The sequence below is a fragment of the Mauremys mutica genome, chromosome 6, assembly GCF_020497125.1.
Source record: "Mauremys mutica isolate MM-2020 ecotype Southern chromosome 6, ASM2049712v1, whole genome shotgun sequence".
NCBI lineage: Eukaryota > Metazoa > Chordata > Testudines > Geoemydidae > Mauremys > Mauremys mutica.
The window spans coordinates 28493988-28512730 of NC_059077.1; the positions used below are offsets into that span (position 1 = coordinate 28493988).

General features: G+C 43.1%; 1 protein-coding gene across 3 annotated transcripts in view; it reads left to right on the plus strand.

The window, feature by feature from the left end:
• Positions 1-18743, plus strand: part of NIM1K (NIM1 serine/threonine protein kinase) — a 75015-nt gene that overhangs the window by 32031 nt on the left and 24241 nt on the right. Inside the window, exon 1 of one of the 3 annotated variants that reach the window (XM_045021115.1) lies at positions 11467-11500. The exons of 1 other annotated variant lie outside the window; for it this stretch is intronic. The gene's annotated coding sequence lies outside the window, so the exon portion shown is untranslated. Of the gene's footprint in view, positions 1-11466; positions 11501-15629; positions 16007-18743 lie in introns of those variants that run through there. One more of the 3 variants, XM_045021112.1, reaches the window with a different exon arrangement.

Sequence of the window (18743 nt, forward strand, 5' to 3'; positions counted from 1 at the left end):
AACTTAATACTGGCCTGGGATGGAATAAGACCCCAAGATGGGAAGGACTCCGTATTTAAGGTGACCATATATTCGGTTTTACTGGGACAGACCTGGTTTTTAATATGATATCCTGATGTTTATATTTACATCTTGTGTTTGTATTTACATCTATCAACCCATGTAATGGCAAATTAGGAATACTGGGACCACACTAACTTGAAATAATACCAATATGAAAGAAAATAGTGCATTAATGTTTTCTCTTATTATCCAGTCATTGCAAATCACTGCAGTCAATTAGCATTGTATGTCTTCTTCTTCTCACTTGCATTGTCTGTTAAATGCACTATCATTTCCTTGAATAAAAACTGCTCTCATTAAAAGTTGTTTCTTTTTTAATAGAAGCTAAAGTGTCCAATATGTTCTCTACCTGAATGATTTGGAATGGACTCATAGAATTCTGTAACCTCCATTTGTTTTGAAATGTCATTCTTTTTCCTGAGCCCGTTTTCTCATTTGAAGCCATGGGCTAAACTAATGCCTGGTATAATTCTAGAGAGGTAATGGAGCCACGTGTAAGTTTGGTCCATTACTTAAAAGGCTAACAAAGACTTTTATTATATGTCTATTCCCTTTTGGATATACGTTTAATAGAAGCTACTTTTATGTTACAGGAGCAATTCCATTGCAGACTGACCAAGGTACAATTTAAAGCAAAAAGCAAAATGACTGTCAAGGTTAAAGTTTGAGGAGAGTAAAGGACATTTTAAAATGCAGTGGACACAGCTTCCTTTTATTAAAATTAGCCCTGGGCCCCCACTGTGCCACTGACCGGACTTTTAACAGCCCAGTCAGCGGTGCCAGCCGGAGCTGCCAGGGTCCCTTTTCGACCAGGAATTCAGGTAAAAAAACAGACCGCTGGTAACCCTACTGTGTGAGCTATTGTTGGTTGCATGATATCTCTACGACCTTTGGTCTGCAGTCTCAACACTGCCAATATGTTATTGCTTTGTAAAGCACCTTGGGAATTTATAGTGTAATAAGTATATGGTCAAACCTGAGTACAGATATCACACTTGTTAGCTGAACTGCACACATGAAATATTGAAAATAGAGCAGGTCTGAGCCAGTCCAGTAGAACACAATGTCATACAGTCCCAGTGTTCTATATCTTTAATATGAATGGTGCTACATGAAATGATATTCAGGATTTTTTCAGTTCCAGTGTTACCTGGAGTTATCTGAACCCAAAGCTATGGTAATTAATCTGTTTTCCAGGCAGTGTCAGGAAAGAAATTAGTGGGGGATGCAGCACCTCCGTCTGATAAATGATTGGTACACACCAGAGAGCTTCCACTCAAAAATCCTTGTTTTTATTGAGTACAAATCACATACCAAAACTAGCAATACTCGAGGAGCACATATAGTTACCCAAAGTCTGAGGTGGTGTTGAGTGACAGAAGCAAGATTCCAGTGGCCAGCCTTTCTCCTAGCTGCTTGGGAGTTTGATGCCAGTCTCCTTGCTTGTAAAAAATCTAAACTTCTGCAAAGTACACTGTCTAACTAAACTCTGTGTAGATTTTCTCCAAACTGGGCACACAACTATCATAATGGCCCCAATAGGCTAACAGTCACCCTAGTATCAGCAAATAAAAATGTATTATTCTACTCATCAGCAAAGCAACTTCAACAAAAATTTTTTTATAGACATAGGCACCCAGTCCAAGGTCAGTTTTCCACCTCCTCCCCATGAATCTGTCCTTTCACTGTATCTATCCTGTTAGTAATAGTACAGCTTTGTGCAACTGTTTTTGTTCTGTCTGCCTAAGCCAAGGCCAGATTTTCTGACTCTGTGGCATCCTCACTTCCAGTTCTAAGTGAATAAGATGGCTGCAGGTTATGTCAAATCCAGGTCTCTCATAACACTGATAGCTGGCTCTATGGATCAGAAAATAGTCCAGAACCTATGTACAGCTGCCATGGTTGTTCCATCCACTGTAGATCCAGGGACAGTGCTGAGCCACAATGTTCCCATTGCTATGCTTCAAAGGGAATTGTAAACATTAGTTTCTTCTTCTGCTGATCCAGAGCATATGTAACGGAGCTGCCTTACCGGTAGCTAGGAATTGCATTATGTGTAACTGGAAGAAAAAATCAATGCCATCAGTAGAGAAGCAGATGCATGTCCTTGATGTCTGAACTCCTGGAGTAGGCTATTTATAAAGTAAAAAGTTCTCCTGAGACTTTTGAGAAAATACAGAATCCTGCTTGTGGCTTCATTGCTCAAGTTCATGTATGATGAATATTGATTCAGAGGGGAGAACATTTGTTTTGTAAGAATATTTAGTCTAAAGGTTTTTAATATTTTATGACAGGTTTCAGAGTTAATATTTTATGTCTCTTATGTTTTCCTGTTTGGATTGTTGTTGATGATAATATGTGAGTCCATAAGCATGCTTTGTATAAAGGGCCATTTCTATGAAAACGATTGGATCTGCATAAAACTATGCTACCTGGTTTTCTAAATCCAAATAATTTCAGTTTTATCTCCGTGCCTCTTAACACCACCCTCCTTATCTGACTGTTTTTAAATGGTTTTTGAAACACTATCTTTCATGCTTCAATAGCTCAGAAATAGCGAAATAGATTTTCTTCAAACCTTACAAAACAATTCTGAGCCAAAAAGAATCTCAGTCCGAAAGGTAATTTGAGAAGAAACTGATGAAATTGAAAATCGGGCTTGAATTTAATGTCCCATCTTGGTTGTAGGCATAGTGTGACTTTCTTGTAATTCCTGTGGAATAATCCATTGTTTTGTTTTCAGACAAAATATTTTTATCCAAGCGAAAAGGATAAAATGTTTTGAAAATCAAGACAAGAAAAGTACCACTGAGAATTTATGCTAGACAGGGAAATTAAACTGCAATGCATTGATACAGCCAAAGTATGAATGGCTGCAGGATAGCCAGCAGATTCAAGTGTGTATGTGCACCCTGGCTGAGCCATTGTCTTCAGGCACTCATCAGAGTATACCCATCGTTTTGCAGGGTGGGTATACTGTTGTGTACAATGTATGAAATTCATCTTTGGGTAGAAGACCCACACAAGGGTCTATGTACCATTTAAGTCCTCAAAATAGGGGTTAAGTGGGATTTAATTTGTTCATAACTAGATCTCAATGACATTTTTTGACTGATACCTTTTTGGCAAAAAATGCAGATTCAGCAACCTGTCTGGGCCAGGGGGAGCATGCAGCTGTGGGCTAGGGGATGTGAGTGTCTGGGCCGGGGAGGGCCCTATAGCGGGGCTCAATGGAGGAGGAAGAGTGAGTGTCTGGCCTCCCCGGGTGGGCTGTCGGGATGAGAGGGCAGAGAAACAGGAAATGGGTTGTAATAGGGGTTTCTTTAACTCTCTACTCCAGGGGGAAAATGTGTGTGTTTTTGTATTGTTACAGACATATACTTGCTGACAGGTATTTTGAAATAAATTTCCAAAATAATTGAAACTGGTATGATTATATAGTGTTATTTAGACAAATTAAATTTACAGAATTTTAAAATATTATGTGCAGAATTTTTAATTTTTTGGCACAGAATTCCCTCAGGAGTAACATTAGCAGTTTGTTAATGAACTTTGATCTAGTCCTGTTTCAAAGAGGACTAGATCAAAGCACATTAACAAACTGTTAATGCACATCAGCAGGGTCCACATGGACAGTTAGTCCACGGCAGGCTAACGCAGGCAGGGTAGATTCACACCCTAGTTTGCCATGAACTAATTGTTCAGGTAAACAAGCCCAAACAGTCCAAGCCCAGAAGGGATCATTGTGATCCTCTGGTTTGACCTCCTGTATAACAAAGGTCATAGAATTTAATAATTTCTCGAACAAATATTTTAGAAAAACATCCAATCTTGATTTAAAATTTGTCAGTGACGGAGAATCCACCATGACCCTTGGTACAGTGTTTCAACGTTTAACGACCTTCACTGTTCAAAAATGTACACCTTATTTCCAGTCAGAATTGTCTAGCTTCAACTTCCAGCTATTGGATTGTTTTATACCTTTCTCTGCTAGAGTGAAGAGCCCATAATGAAATATTTGTTCCTCATGTAGGTACTCATAAACGGTGATCAAGTCACCCCTTGCCCTTCTCTTTGTTAAGCTAAATAATTTGGGGTCCTTGAGTCTCTCAATATAACACGTTTTTCTAATTCTTTAATGATTCTCATGGCTTTTCACTGAACTCTCTCCAGTTTATCAACATCTTTCTTGAACTGTGGACATCAGACTGGACACAGTGTTCCAACAGCGGTCACACCAGTGCCAAATACAGAGGTAAAATAACCTCTCTACTCTGAATCGAGATTCCCCTGTTTGTGACCTGTCCTCTTTATTATTTACCATTCCCCCATTTTTGTGTTGTCCACAAACTCTCTACATCATTTATTCATGATGAATTTGTTTTTTTCCAGGTCATTGATAAAAATGTTAAATAGTGTAGGTCCAAGTACTGATCCATGTGGGACCCCATGAATGCACACCCACTGCGTGATGATTCCCCATTTACAATTACCTTTTGAGACCTATCAGTTAGCCCGTTTTTAATCCATTTAATATATGCCATGTTAATTTTATACCATTCTATTTTTAAATCAAATGTGTGTTACCAAGTCAAATGTTCTAAGTCTAATAGTATATCAATACTATTTCCTTTGTTAATTTGTAATCTCATCAAAAAAAGATAGGCTCCAAGGATGTTTTAGTTTGACAGGATTCATTTTCCATAAAACCATGTTGATTGGCATTAATTCTATTACCCTCCTTTAATTCTTTATTAATTGAGTCCTGGATCAGCCACTTCATTATCTTTTCTGGGACTGATATCAAACCCCAGTGTCCCAGGAGTTACTGAAAATCAACATTAATGGTCCAGCAAGCTCCTCAACCAGCTCTTTTAAAACTTTCAGGTGCAAGTTATCTGGACCTGCTCATTAATAAATGTCTAACTTTAGCAGCCGCTGTTTTAACAATATCGTTAGTTACTGTGAGAGTGGAAAGTATTTCATTATCATCATATGATATGATTACATTATCTGTTTTTCCCCCAAATACAGAACAGAAATACTGATTGAACACTTCCACCTTTTCTGCATTATTATTGATAATTCTATCATTTCCATCTAGTAATGGACCAATACCATTAGTAGGATTCTTTTTGTTCCCAGTATACTTAAATAACTCCTTATTGTGCTTAACTCTACTGGCTATAAGATTTCTCCTTGTATTTCTTTGCTTCCCTTATCAAATTTCTACAATTCCTAGCTTCTGGTTTATATTCCTTACTATCAACTTTCCCTTTATTTCATTTTTATATGTTATTTTTTAATATTTGAGCTGGCTTCACTTCCCCTCTAAACCAGGTTAATTTTTAATGGGCACGGCCTCCTTAATCAGTTGTGGCTTTTTGGGTATCAAGTAAAGTGTTCTTAAACAATTCCCAATTATCATTCACCTTTTTCTAATTAAACGCTTCCTCCCAGCTGATTTGGCTTGTAATTGTTTTCAGCTTTGTGAAATTGGCCCTTTTAAATCTCCAAATGTATATATTATGTGTTTAGGCTTTATTCTGTTTGCATTTTATAAATATGATTAAGTCATTATTGCTTATACCCAAGATACCATTAATTTGTAGTTAATTTCCTCCTTATCCGTCAGAGTGAGGTCTAATGTAGATTTCCCACATGTTGGATGCAACACTTTTTGAGTTAGCAAACTGTCATCTATAATATTTTGAAAATTCCAAGGATGTTTTCATTCTGGCACCATGAGACCTCCAGCATATGTCACTCAAACTGAAGTCCCCATGATCACACAGCTTTTTTTTCCGTCATAAATAGGTACTTAAGGAGCCAGTCATCCTGTTCTTAGCGTGATTTGATGGTCTGTAGGAGACACCAATTAATACAGCGTCACATGCTTTATCTGTTAGGACATTGGTCCATAAGTACTCAAGTCATTTTTTTCTGAGTTGTCAGTGACTCAGAAATAGGTAATACTATTTTAACATAGAGTGCCCTCCCCCTTTTGCCCACTTGATGCTTCCTAAATAGGTTATAACCATTGATTTTAACATTCCGATCATACAAATTACCCCACGAAGTCTCAGTAATACCAACTAGATCCAATTACGCTAATAAATGAGCAATAACAATTCCTCTTGTTTGTTCCCACAGCTCCTAGCACTGGTGCGTAGGCAATTAAAGAATTTCTTCTCTTCATGTCCTTTGATTAATTTTGTTATGAACATCTTGATATTGTGCTAAATGAGTGCTCTTATCTTCCCTCTTTTTACCCTCCCCTTTTGTTATTACTTTACCCCCCTCCTGACTACGCTAGCCTGCTGCCCCTGAGGAGGTTGGTTCCCTTTCTGTGGAGGTGGAGACCATCCAAACTATTCAGCCCCCTTTCCCCATAGAGAATAGACCAATATTCCATAAAACCAAAGCCCTCCACCACTTACCTAGCCAGCAGTTCACTTCGGCATCCTCCTGCTTCTGTCTTCCTTTGTTTGTGGGACAGAGAACATTGCTTAGTCATTATTATTCTACAGCACACTTTCTGAGTTTCTTGAAGTCCTCTGTTATCTGTGAGATGTCTTGTGATGCAGTATCGTTGGAGTGTTCTCTTTTTAAGTTGCTTTGAAACTTTCTGGTATGTAGGAGTTGTCTTCTAATCTTGACCTTTAACAGTATATGATACTGCTCTAGCACTGGTGTCTGCAACCTTCTGCAGCCTGCTCAGCTCACGGAGGTGATATAACGTTGGGTTGGCTGGGACCTTAGGGTCTTCACCACATAGTTATTTAAAACTATTAATTTTTTTTATATCAAGTATCCTCAAACTGAACACTCATGTAAAGAATGTGACTAGTTTGCTCTACACGTTTTACTTAGAGAATAGAATCCTAGTCAAAAGTTTGAGTCTGAAGTGGATAATCTGTGGAAACCAAGGATGGTGCAATTTAATCTGCCTCCCGACCCCCACCCCCATCAAAAATGGGTGAGAAAGTCTGACACTAATGACTAGTGATATCTGTAGTTAGGCAGGCAAAGCAATTAAAACCAGTGTTTATCCTGTACTTTACGCGGTCTTAAAGAGCTGCCAGTCATTTCCTACCGATGGAATTTCGTTGGTTTGTAACACTGTTAGGGCTCCAATGGCTTGTTTAAACTCATGTGTAATGCTTCCTCACCAGCAATGAGTTGGTCTAACACCCACCTCAGAGATGTCCATTTATTTTTCCTGGCGGCCCTGTGACCCTGTATGAGCCAGTCTACTTTCAATCTTCCATTGAAGCTCAGAGCCGTTTTGCCAGCAGTCAGTAAAGATCATACAATATCTGACTTTCCCTTGACTGGCCTCTACTGAAGTCAGAGTTTTACTAAATAAGACAAATGCCTTCCCTAATTCCATACGTTAGAAAGAAGTTTTGAAGAAGTGTTTGTCCTTTATGTGATGTCAGAGGCCAACATCACTGTGCAACTTACTATATGGAGAACTTTATGCCACTGCTGCCCTTTATCATATCAGCAGCTGACTGATTTCAGCACTCTTCTACCCTTTAAAAAGCAAAAGGATTTTGAGAAGCAGATTACTTTTAATATATCCTCTCACTAATTCACATTGATTAAGGAGGAAGGTTTTGGGTTTTTTTTGGAAGGATGGGCAGATCATTTAAGATTAGTCTTTTGTGCCCACTGTTGTGTCTTCTGCTCTTTACACAACATATATTATATGAACAGGTTATTAAGTATATATACCATACAAGGACAACCTACGTATACACACTGCTTCTCTGGCAGGGTTTGTGTAGCTTCTGAAACATAGTGAGGGCCACTAGAAGGCTCATAAACTATTTAAAAAGACACTAACCAATTCTTTATACACTGCACCTGCCTATAAGTTGTTTCAGACAGGCGTTTTGCCATGCTTGAATATGTTTGGAGCAAGGAGGGTGGTGGTTTAAAAATGTATGTCTCTGTTATATAATGTTGATACAAAAATTCAGTTGGGAGCAAATATGATGAGGAAGACCTAAGCAAATCTCACTGGGGATGGCAGCCTGTGACCTTACCCAGAGTACAATCTGGACTGTTCTCCAACCTGGGGTGCCTTTTGTTCTGCTTCACTGTGAGAGCAACCATTCCTGGCCTACTCCCACACAGCCCCCAGCATGTAAATTACCCCCAGCTAGACTGCAAGAGTGCTTCAGGCAGCCAGCCTGCCACCCTTGAATTACACTGCAGAGTGACACCAGCAAATTCCCAGCCCCAGACTTTCCCCCAGAAATGTGTCTTGCACTGCCCAGTACCCTCCTGGACAATGAAAGCTCATATTAAGTCCATCATTTCATTAATAGAAAATGATATTCACAAACTTTGTTACCACAAATGGAGTTCCCCAAACACTTCAGTCCAAACACACTCTGGCTTATGTAAAACAATAAAACATGTTTATTAACTACAGAAAGATAGATTTTAAGTAATTACAAGTAATGAGGCGTAAAAGTCAGTATTTGGTTACAATTAAATAAAAAACCGCAACTAATAGCTAACTTTACAAGCTAAAGTGAATTCAAAGCAAAGAATCTCTCTCAGCACATGTTCTAGCAGTCTTACTGGCTGAATCTTTCAGCCAGGATCAACCTCCAGTCCAATGATGCTTCCTTTGTCTTTCAAGTGTCATTGATGCCATGAGTAGAGATGAAGGGAGAGATTATTGTGTCCCCTGTTCTTTTTATAGTTATTTTCTTCTTTGAAAATCATCTCCAGCTGAGGTTCAGGAGACGGAGAGTCCTTTTGTACAGGAATTTCCAGCTGTTCCATTGCCAAAGAATGTTCTTCCTGCCAAAGAATGGTCGCTTAATCAGGTGATAGTCCTTTTGATTTTGTTGACACCTGGTTGAGGCATCAGTTTACCTTTTGTCTCTGAGGAACTGGTTTGTGCCTGCTTTTCTAAACTTGGAACATGTCTCAGTAAAGTTCTGTAGTAGAATCTTATAACTTTACATACAATATTGCCACACATATTTTACCAGAACAATAATGACCAGCAAATTATGAGTTTTCAGATGATACCTTGCAAGGCATACTTTGCAAAAAAAATGCATCATAGTCTTATAAAAAGGATGAACGTAAGGGTACAGACTGTCACACAGCCCTAAAGTTCATCTTTAGATGGAAGGCCAGTAGGAAGAGCGTGTTAGCCCACAGTGGAATCTGTGAGCCAAATTGCACTGGACTAGACTGGTAAGATTTTAACGGATCTGTGGACAGATAGGACTTCAGTTAGCACCTTAGCCACCCAAAAGCCACAGAAGTGAGCAGGGATAGAACTTCTGTCCTTCTGCTAACACACAGGCTCCTAACACAAGATCTAAAAATGAATCTTATTGAGGATTCAATCCTGCAGGTGCTGAGCAGTCTGGCCCTGATCCAGCAAATTGCTTAAACAAATTTCCCACTGTCTTCAGTGAGATCAGGAAGGGCCCTTTGCCCAGTGGTGGTGATACTTGGTTTACTGAAGGGGCTTCAAATTAATCTAGGGAACACTTCCTTCTAAAAATGAAGGGCCTGGGCCTGGCTGCAGCCAGAGAGCATTGTGGGTTGTTTTGTTTTGTTTTTTTGTAGATTCATAAAGTATAAGGCCAGAGAGACCACTGGATCATCTAGTCTGAATACCTGTATATCACAGACTGTTAAATCTCATACAGTTCCTCCTGTACTGGACCCAATAATTTGTCTTTGACTAAAGCATAACTTGTATTTGGCTAGCACATATTTTCCAGAAAGGCATCCCTGCTTGATCTGAAGACATCTAGAGATGGGGAATCCATCATTTCCTTTGCTAGCTTGTTCCAATAAAAATGCGTGCCCTATTTCTAATTTGAAGTTGTCTGGCTGCAGTTTCCATTATATCTGCGCAGTTACCTTACTGAACCAAACTTGTAATTTCTTCAGAGAATGAAATCAGGTTTTTTTGACAAGATCTATTTTCCATAAAAACTATGTTGACTGGATTTATTATATTTCTATCCTTTAATTTTTCGTTAATTGAATCTTATATCAGCTTTCCATTATTTTGCGTGGGAAATATGTCAGGCTAACTGGCCTGGTCATTCCACTTGTCCTTTTAGAATGTTGACACAACATTAGCCCTCTTCTAGTCTTCTGGAATTTCCCTGGTATTCCAAGATCTATAAACAATTAATATCAGTGAGCTAGAGAACAACCAACTGTTTTAAGACTCTTGGGTGCAAGTTAGGCACTCTGATTTGAAAAATGTTTATCCTAGTAGATGTTGTTTAACATCCTCCTTGGTTATTAATGGATTGGAAAGTATTTCATCCTCATGTGATAAGAGTACATCATCCTGCTTCTTTCCAAATACAGAACAGAAATATTTACTGAACACTTCTGTCTTTTCTGCATCATTATTATTGATTTTAGTATCTCCATCTAGTAATGGATCTATACCATGCTAGGATTTCCCCGCCCCCTAATATACTTTAAAAAATCCTTTTTATTGTCCATAACCCTGCCAACCATGGATTTTCCCCTTGATGTCTTTAGCATCCCTTATCACTTCCTAACTTTTAATTTATATTGATTTCTGTCTATTTCTCCTTTATTCCATTTGACATATATTGCTTTTTGATTTCTAATTGCTGTCTTCACTTCACCACTGAACCTGGAAGGGATTATAGCCAAAGATGTCCTCTTTCCTAAGTGTGGAATCCTGGCTTTTCGGCCATCTAACAAACTCTTCTTAAGGAACTCCTAATTTTCGTTCACATTTTTCTCTCTAAACTATTCCTCCCAATCAACTTCACTCATTTTCACAACAAGAAATTAGCTCTTTTGCCCATTGTACCCTCCCCCCCCCCCGCCACACTCCTCTGATTGGAACTGTCTTCTGTTTGCACATATTGGATGTAATATTACTGGTCCCTAGGCAACCGCCAACTTCCAGTCCAGAGATTAATTCATCTTCATACCACTTGGCACAGCTCAGAAGGGATGGCACAAAGATGTTCTTATTGTTCCCCTAATTCTAGGTTGTCCGGGTGCCAGAGTGGGTCCCAGCATGAGTTAGGACAGTCTGAAGGCTGCTCTAATTTATGCAAGCTATCTACAGCCCAGTGGGTTTTCTTGTCAGCCATGGATTGATGGGGCACAGAGATGGACCGTGCTCCTTTCCCACTTTTCTCAGGAAGGACTGACTCCCATTGAGCATGCTATATACTAATAAACAAGAGTCATGTATTTTGTACATATGACATATGCTGTGAAAAATACACAAGATCAGGGTAACTACCAGGAGATAAAACCAGAAAATTCTCACTGAGCGGCTCCAATTCAAGGACACAGAGATTAGCCAAAGCCAGGTACTCTGCTAATCCTTCCTTAGCATCGTCCGTCTTATTCTTGGATAAATTCTTTGCTAAACAAATCATAGGTAAGTGGTCTAATGAATCTGCTTATTAAGACATTTCTTTCTTACATGCATGCCAAATGTTTAGGATTTCCAGCTTCCTGAATTAGGAAAACCTTCATTTTATATTTTTAGTGAACTGGGTTGTATTGGATAGTGGAATATGGGGTGGGTCCTCTCAAATTAGAGCAGGCCAGAGCCAATCCTGGAGCCCAGTGCACAATACACATAGCCAGACTATGCATAGTGGTCTCTGTGGAACCAGTGGAGAAAGGAATCATCTTCCTCCAAGCCATGAAGCAGCAGGAAAGCCACCCCGTGATCACTACTGCATCTTCAGGACAGCAGTCTGTCTGCATGCCCCTTATATGGGAGAGACTGGCTAACAGACCTCCGTGGCCATGTGGCCACTCTCCACTCCATGCACTGCATTTGTAAAGGGCAATTCCGTTTATCCTAGGGTGACTAGATGTCCCGATTTTATAGGGACAGTCCCGATTTTTGGGTCTTTTTCTTATATAGGTTTCTATTACCCCCCCCACCCCCGTCCCGATTTTTCACATTTGCTGTCTGGTCACCCTAGTTTATCCTGTGAGCTCTGCATCAGAATATTCAATACACTACTAGAAGTTTCACTTTCTATTAAATCACAGTGTTGAATTTCTTTGAGTTACATCAGTGAAACCCAGGATTAATGTTATGGGCTGCTTTAAAGCAGATCTTGCCAACAACATCCAGAGATTAAAAGACTGTCAAAGAGATATCACTTGAGGTTTAATAATTGCTATATGAAATCAAGACAAAATAATGGCTATTTTTCTTAATATTTTCGCAGCTGGGTATGAGTGGATAAAAACAAGCCATAAAAGAAAGCTCAGTTTTCTTTGATTTTGATTAGTTTTCTGGCTACATACTTGTTTCTTGAAAATTGGAGTGAAAGAGCAAACAAATCAGTAAGGGCAAAATTACCCTTTCCATTTTACATAATCTGCATTCAATCTGAATTAAATTCACCATGTCTGTAGAGAGCCAGAAAAAGACCAATACACTATTTTAGCCCTTAAATGGGTCTTATGTGTGATGCATAGTCCTTGTGCTGTTTGGTTCGCTGTACAGTGTGAATATCCTTATCTGTGGGCAGAAGTGCCATTGACACCAATGGACGCCACATACATGGAACAAGTCCTGAGGAACGTACTGTGCAAGGATAAAAAAGTTCTCTGCAACAACAACAACAACAAAAAATAATGATCCCAGCCTGTGCCCCATGTCGAACCAGCTGATTAGATTATTCCTGGTCCTGACTTTTGGCAGCAGTCTTTTTTAGACAGTTGTGGTAAGGTAAGTCAAAGAGCAATCTAGTGGTACACCAAATGTAGACCAGTTTTGCCGCATGTTTCAGTCATTTTCCTTTGAGGAAGGTGTCTAACTCATGTTTAGCACTTGCGTTGTAGAGGTGGAAGATGCTCAAAACTGTCTTAGTCACAGCTTGTGGATAAGCTGTTCCAGGACTTTGAAGATGACACATAGCAGAGATTGGTCAGTAGCTTGCCGCATTGTATGGGTCCTTTCCAAGTTTTAAAGGGCAATCACTTTGCTTTACATTCTCCAGATCCTTGGCAGGTCACCCTCATTGACAACCTAAATCAGGAATTTGGATAACCATTGATGGGCATTGGTTCCAAGGTGTTTCAGAAACTCCGATATAATGTTGTCATATCTTGCTGCCATTCTGGGTTTGATGTTGCTCAGTACAGTGTCTAATTCAGCACTTGTGAATGGTGCTATGCACAGACGAAGCCAGAAGTCATTGAAAGCCATTTGTTTACATCCAAGAGCAGAATTTGGCCTAGAGTCAATTAATATACACCTCTACCCCGATATAACGCGACCTGATATAACATGAATTCGGATATAACGAATTGGATATAGCAGCTCTCCGAGGCGGGGGCAGGGGCTGCGCACTCTGGCGGATCAAACGAAGTTTGATATAATATGGTTTCACCTATAACGCAGTAAGATTTTTTAAATTGGTCCCCCGTGAAATTAAAAAACAGGGACCAAAGTTTTCAGACCAGGTGTGACAGATACGGCAATTTCTTCTTCTAGTGCTTGCTCACGTTGATTCCATTTTAGGTGTGTGTGCACCCATGTGCACAGTTGTTGGAGATTTCTACCTTAGCAATATCCTTAGGGCCGGCTGTGGCGCCCTCTGGAGTGGCACTCCCATGTGGCGGTATATCAGGCACTGCTGGCCCTGCACCCTCTCAGTTCCTCCTTACCGCCCGTGACGGTTAGTTGGAGCGCCTTGCCTTGCTTCGCAAGAGCAGTAGCAGTTTTTCCATTGACTTTGTTTCATTGTTGTTGTACATAGTTTCATTGTAGTTAGTTGATAGTGTTAGTTAGTCAGTGGAGTCCCAGTTGGGACTTTTTATTTAAACCCTGTGTGTCATGCAGGAGGCTCATGCCGATCAGTGAGCCTCACAAAAGCTGTCTTCAGTGTTTCGGAGAAAGCCATAGAAAAGACAGGTGCTGCATCTATAAAAACTTTTGCCCGCAGACTCAGAAGGAGCGAGATATCTGCTTGAGGGCGTTATTGTTGGCAGCCGCTCTTTGTCCGGCGTTGGAACCCTCCACCGCAGCACCCACGCTCAGCATTTTGGCCTCGGTGCGTAGTGCACCACCAGCACCGGACTCAGCCCATCACCGTTCCATCTCGCCTATGCCAAAGAAGAGGCAGAAGAAGCAACGCCCCTCGGCACTGAAGTACAGAGGGGCGTCAGGCAAAGGACCTATGTCAGGCCATGCATCCACTACAGACTTCACGGGGATACCGCTGAGGTCGGACCCCCCCAGCCCGGCCAGTGGCAAGGGCTCCCCCGCACCCCACCCGGGCAGTGGCAAGGGCTCCCAGCCAGTTATGGGGCCTTCAGTGCCTGAAGTGGTTCTGGCAGCTAAAGAGCAAGGCCAACTGGCATCGCAGGTGCCCGAAACGGCTCAGCTCATGGCACCAAAGGGGAAAACCATCGGGGTGCTGCAGAAACATAGACCGGCAGAATACCCCAGGTCACCGGACCGCAGGTGCAAGTCCCCGTCACTGCGACCTCGGACCCCAGCACTGCAACCTAGTTCCCTGGCCACATGGTACGCCCACATCTTGAATACTGCATTCAGATGTGGTCTCCTCATCTCAAGAAAGATACACTGGCACTAGAAAAAGTTCAGAAAAGGGCAGCTAACATTATTAGAGGTTTGGAACGGATCCTATATGAGGAGAGATTAAAGAGGCTAGGACTTTTCAGCTTGGAAAAGAAGAGACTAGGGGGGGATATGATAGAGGTATATAAAATCATGAGTGGTGTGGAGAAAGTGAATAAGAAAAAGTTATTTACTTGTTCCCATAATATAAGAACTAGGAGCCACCAAATGAAATTAATGGGCAGCAGGTTTAAAACAAATAAAAGGAAGTTCTTCACACAGCGCACAGTCAACCTGTGGAACTCCTTGCCTGAGGAGGTTGTGAAGGCTTTGAGTGTCTATATACTCATCCCCCTGCAGCATCGCTGGTCATTTCTGCAGTGAGTGAAAGGGACAGACAGGGCCACATCAGCAGAACACCAAAAAGTAAAGATGCCAAAAGACTAGACTTGTTTGGCAGGAAAGTTTATTCAATGGCCAGCTTACAGTTTAGGGTCTCTAATTACCAGGCCCTGCTGGGACATTATAACTCTAACCTGTGGGACTCCCTTAATAAGTTCACGGATGCCCTCCCACAGATCGTGCCCAAGAGTTTGCCGCGTTGGTGAGTGAAGGCACAGTGGTGGCCCGGAGAGTTCTCCAGATGGTCGCATTGGTGGTGGCCATGAGACGTAGCTCCTGGTTGCAGGCTTCTGGGCTGTCCCAGGAGAAAGCAGGCCACTATCTAGTACCTCCCATTTGAGGGTTTGGGGCTCTTTTACGAGCTGACTCCAGGCTCCATGGGCTCAAGGCCTCCCGAGCCACTCTCTGCTCCCTGGGCTTGCACACCCCTCAGCAGTCCAGGAAGCTGTTCCGACCTTCACCCGCTCCTCCTCCTCTTCCGATGCAGTCCTGAGAGGTCCCGGGTCAGGCTCCTACAGGTGGAAGGACCAGGACAAAAGGGCCTGTAGGGAGGCGGTGTGGTTCCCCGGTGCCCCGGAGAGGTACGAGCTCTGCTGGACACCAGAGTGGGCGGAGCCAGAGCACTCCCAGCCTGCCCCCCAGAAGGTCAGAGACTGGACAGGAAGTATAAGAGCCCAACCCCAGAGCTCACTTGAGAGGCAGCCACTGGAGGCCAGACACCTCTGGCCCAGCTCCCACTGGGGAGACTCCAGCAACCAGCGGCGGACCTGGAGATTGGCCTGACCGGCTGATACTTGACAGATCAGCATGTGGGAGAGTTGCCGAGCTTACCCCTCGCCAGCTACAGAAGAGTCGCTGAGCTTACCCCTCGCCAGCTATCCCGAGGATCCAGTGGTGATCGACTCCCCTGAGGACACCACCTTGCCCCAGGTACCTCCAGAGCGGGAGATGGGAATTAGCTCAGGGGGAGTCGACCTGAGTCTGGAAGCAGCACTGCCAGAACCCATGTCAGTGTGTTGCGGCCAGGATCCCCACTGACACAGCAGCAGGCCTTTGGCCACGGCTAGGGCCACGAGTTGGGACGCAGTGGAGTGGGAGGGCCTGTTTTCCCCCCTGCAACCCAACGCTTGGGTGGCATCTCCCCCTCTGCCAGGCCGCTCGCAGCCTGAAGCCTGAGTGTACTGTTTACTTGTGTTTGCTGAGCCCCTGCCTGAGGGCCTGATCCTTGAACTCCTTGCTGCCCCGCCCTGACCCAGGGCCTGGGCTTAGTAACTGCTAATGGGTACCTGTGTTTCCTCAACCCCTGCCTAAGTGCCTGAGCTGTGACTCTTTACTGCCCCACCTTGACCCAGGGCTTAGGCTTGTTGTCTGCTAATTCTTACCTGTGTGTGCTCAGCCTCCTGCCGGACAGCTTGAGCCAGGACTCCTGCGGCCCAACTGATTCCTCAAGGGGCCATACAAGGACTAAGGAGGTGGTGTGGTTCCCTGCCGCCCCGGAGTGAGACGAACCCCAACAAACCCTCTCTACAGGGCCTAAGAGACGCTACCCATCCTCTTCCCACTCGGCTGCCCAACCTGACCCTGACCCAGAAGTCAGGGAGGCCAGAAGCAGTCATTTTGAGGGTGCGCTCGAGGACGATCCACCAGCCAATGTACAGGATCCACTCCCCTCCTTCCTCAACCGCCTTTCCAGTCAGCCTGGTCTGGTATCGCCTTGGACCGCTGAGTGTTCAGTACAGTTTCTTCAGGATACACCTGGCAATTTATAGCCAACCATCCCTCCCAGTCCCCTTCCCTGTCCCTCTTCAGGGACCTTTCTTATGAGCAACTCTTCGTTCAGGAGGTTGAAAACCTCCTGCGCCTGGGGGCAGAGGAAGAGGTTCCTCAGAATAGAGAAGGAAGAGGATTCTACTCCTGCTACTTCTGAAGGCAAAGGGGGGGGCCTCTGACCAATCCTAGACCTGCATTGCCTCAATGAGTCTTTCAAGAAGTTGAAGGTTCACATGGTCTCCCTGGCCTCCATCATTCTGTCCCTGGATCTGGGAGACTGGGACGCCTCCCTCGATTTAAGGGACACACATTTCTATCTTCTCGGGGCACCAGCACTTCCTCCGTTTCATGTTGGGCCAGCGCCTCTTCCAGTTCACGGCGATGCCCTTTTGGTCTCTCATCAACCCCAAGAGTCTTCACAAAGTGTATAGTGACAGTGGGCGCTTACCTGTGACATTGGGGAGTCCAAATATACCGTACCTCGACGACTGGTTGATAAGGGGCTGGTCCCCAGATCAGGTGCGGAGGCATCTTGATCTGGTCTGTTCCACCTGTCGCGACCTGGGGTTGATAATAAACAAGAAAGAGTCAGTGCATAGAATTCATTGTAGCAGTCCTCGACTCCACTCGGGCCAGCGCCTTCCTCCCAGAGACTTGGTTCCAGGCCATAGCGAACCTCATCTTGGGCCTATGGACCCACTCGCTCACCACCACCCACATGTTCCTGAGACAGCTGGGCCACTTGGCAGCATGTACGTACTTTGTCTGGCATGCATGACGACGCCTCAGACCCATACAGGTGTGGCTGGCATTGGTCTATGACCCCGACCGGCACAGCATGGACTGAGTGGTCAGGATTTAAGACAGTGTCCTGTCATTTCTCATCTGGTGGCAGGATCCCACATCAGTGCTGGAAGGAATTCCATTCGTGGCCCCGGCCTCATCAGTGGACCATTGTCTCCAATGCCTCGGACCTGGGCAATCTCAGGACTCAAGGTTGTTGGTCCAGATCGTTCCCTGCATATCAACATCAGAGAACTCAGGGTGGTTTGACTATTGCACTGCAAAGTGAGAAATGGAGGCAAAGGACACTGCCTAATGTACTATGGGCAGGGGGGATGAGAGACTTTTGCTCATGGTCAGTTATGTTAAAATCATGGTTATGGTGTTTTCCCAAATTAATGCCAGGTTCTTTTCCCCTTTTTATTAAAAGTTTTCTCTACTATACACAGACTCAGTGCTTGCAAGTGGGGGAAGTATTGCCTCTTAGAGGCACCTTGGAGTGGTGGTTAATTTTCCCAGATTACTGGGTGGGGGCTCAAGCCGGTTCTGTGTTGTATTGTTCAGAGGAACCCCTGGATATTGAATCCATCCCTTGTTGCTGCCAACTCCACCTAGCAGAAGGAATTACAGATGCCAATATGTGGATTTAGAAGCCTACGTTTATGCATCCAAATCTGAAAAATATTGACCTACATAGTATTTGCAAGTTAAAAATATTCTCATTCTTGGCTTTCTCCTTCTTCTGTTCATTCTAATGTGATGTAAGGCTTGAGCTGAGTCCTCAAATGCCGGTGGCATCACTGATTGAGGGTGTAGATGTTTGAATAATGGGGTCAAACACTAACATAACAGCAGTGCTGGCTTTGAAGATTTCCTAAAGTTTGATGCCTTCATTCCTTTTGTCTTGCTGGTGGCTCTAATATCACTAGTATTGTTTCTTAGCAATGAGCTAAATCAGACAGACAGCAGGCTGGCCAACTGTTGTGGATCACTGAAGTACTTTGGGGCATAAGTTGCCCTTCAGTACATGTGGCTCCTGGCTGTGGTAATGTCAATCTCTCAGTCTGTCTGTCTCTTTCCTGGAATTAGTATTATTTATTATTATAGGCATCTG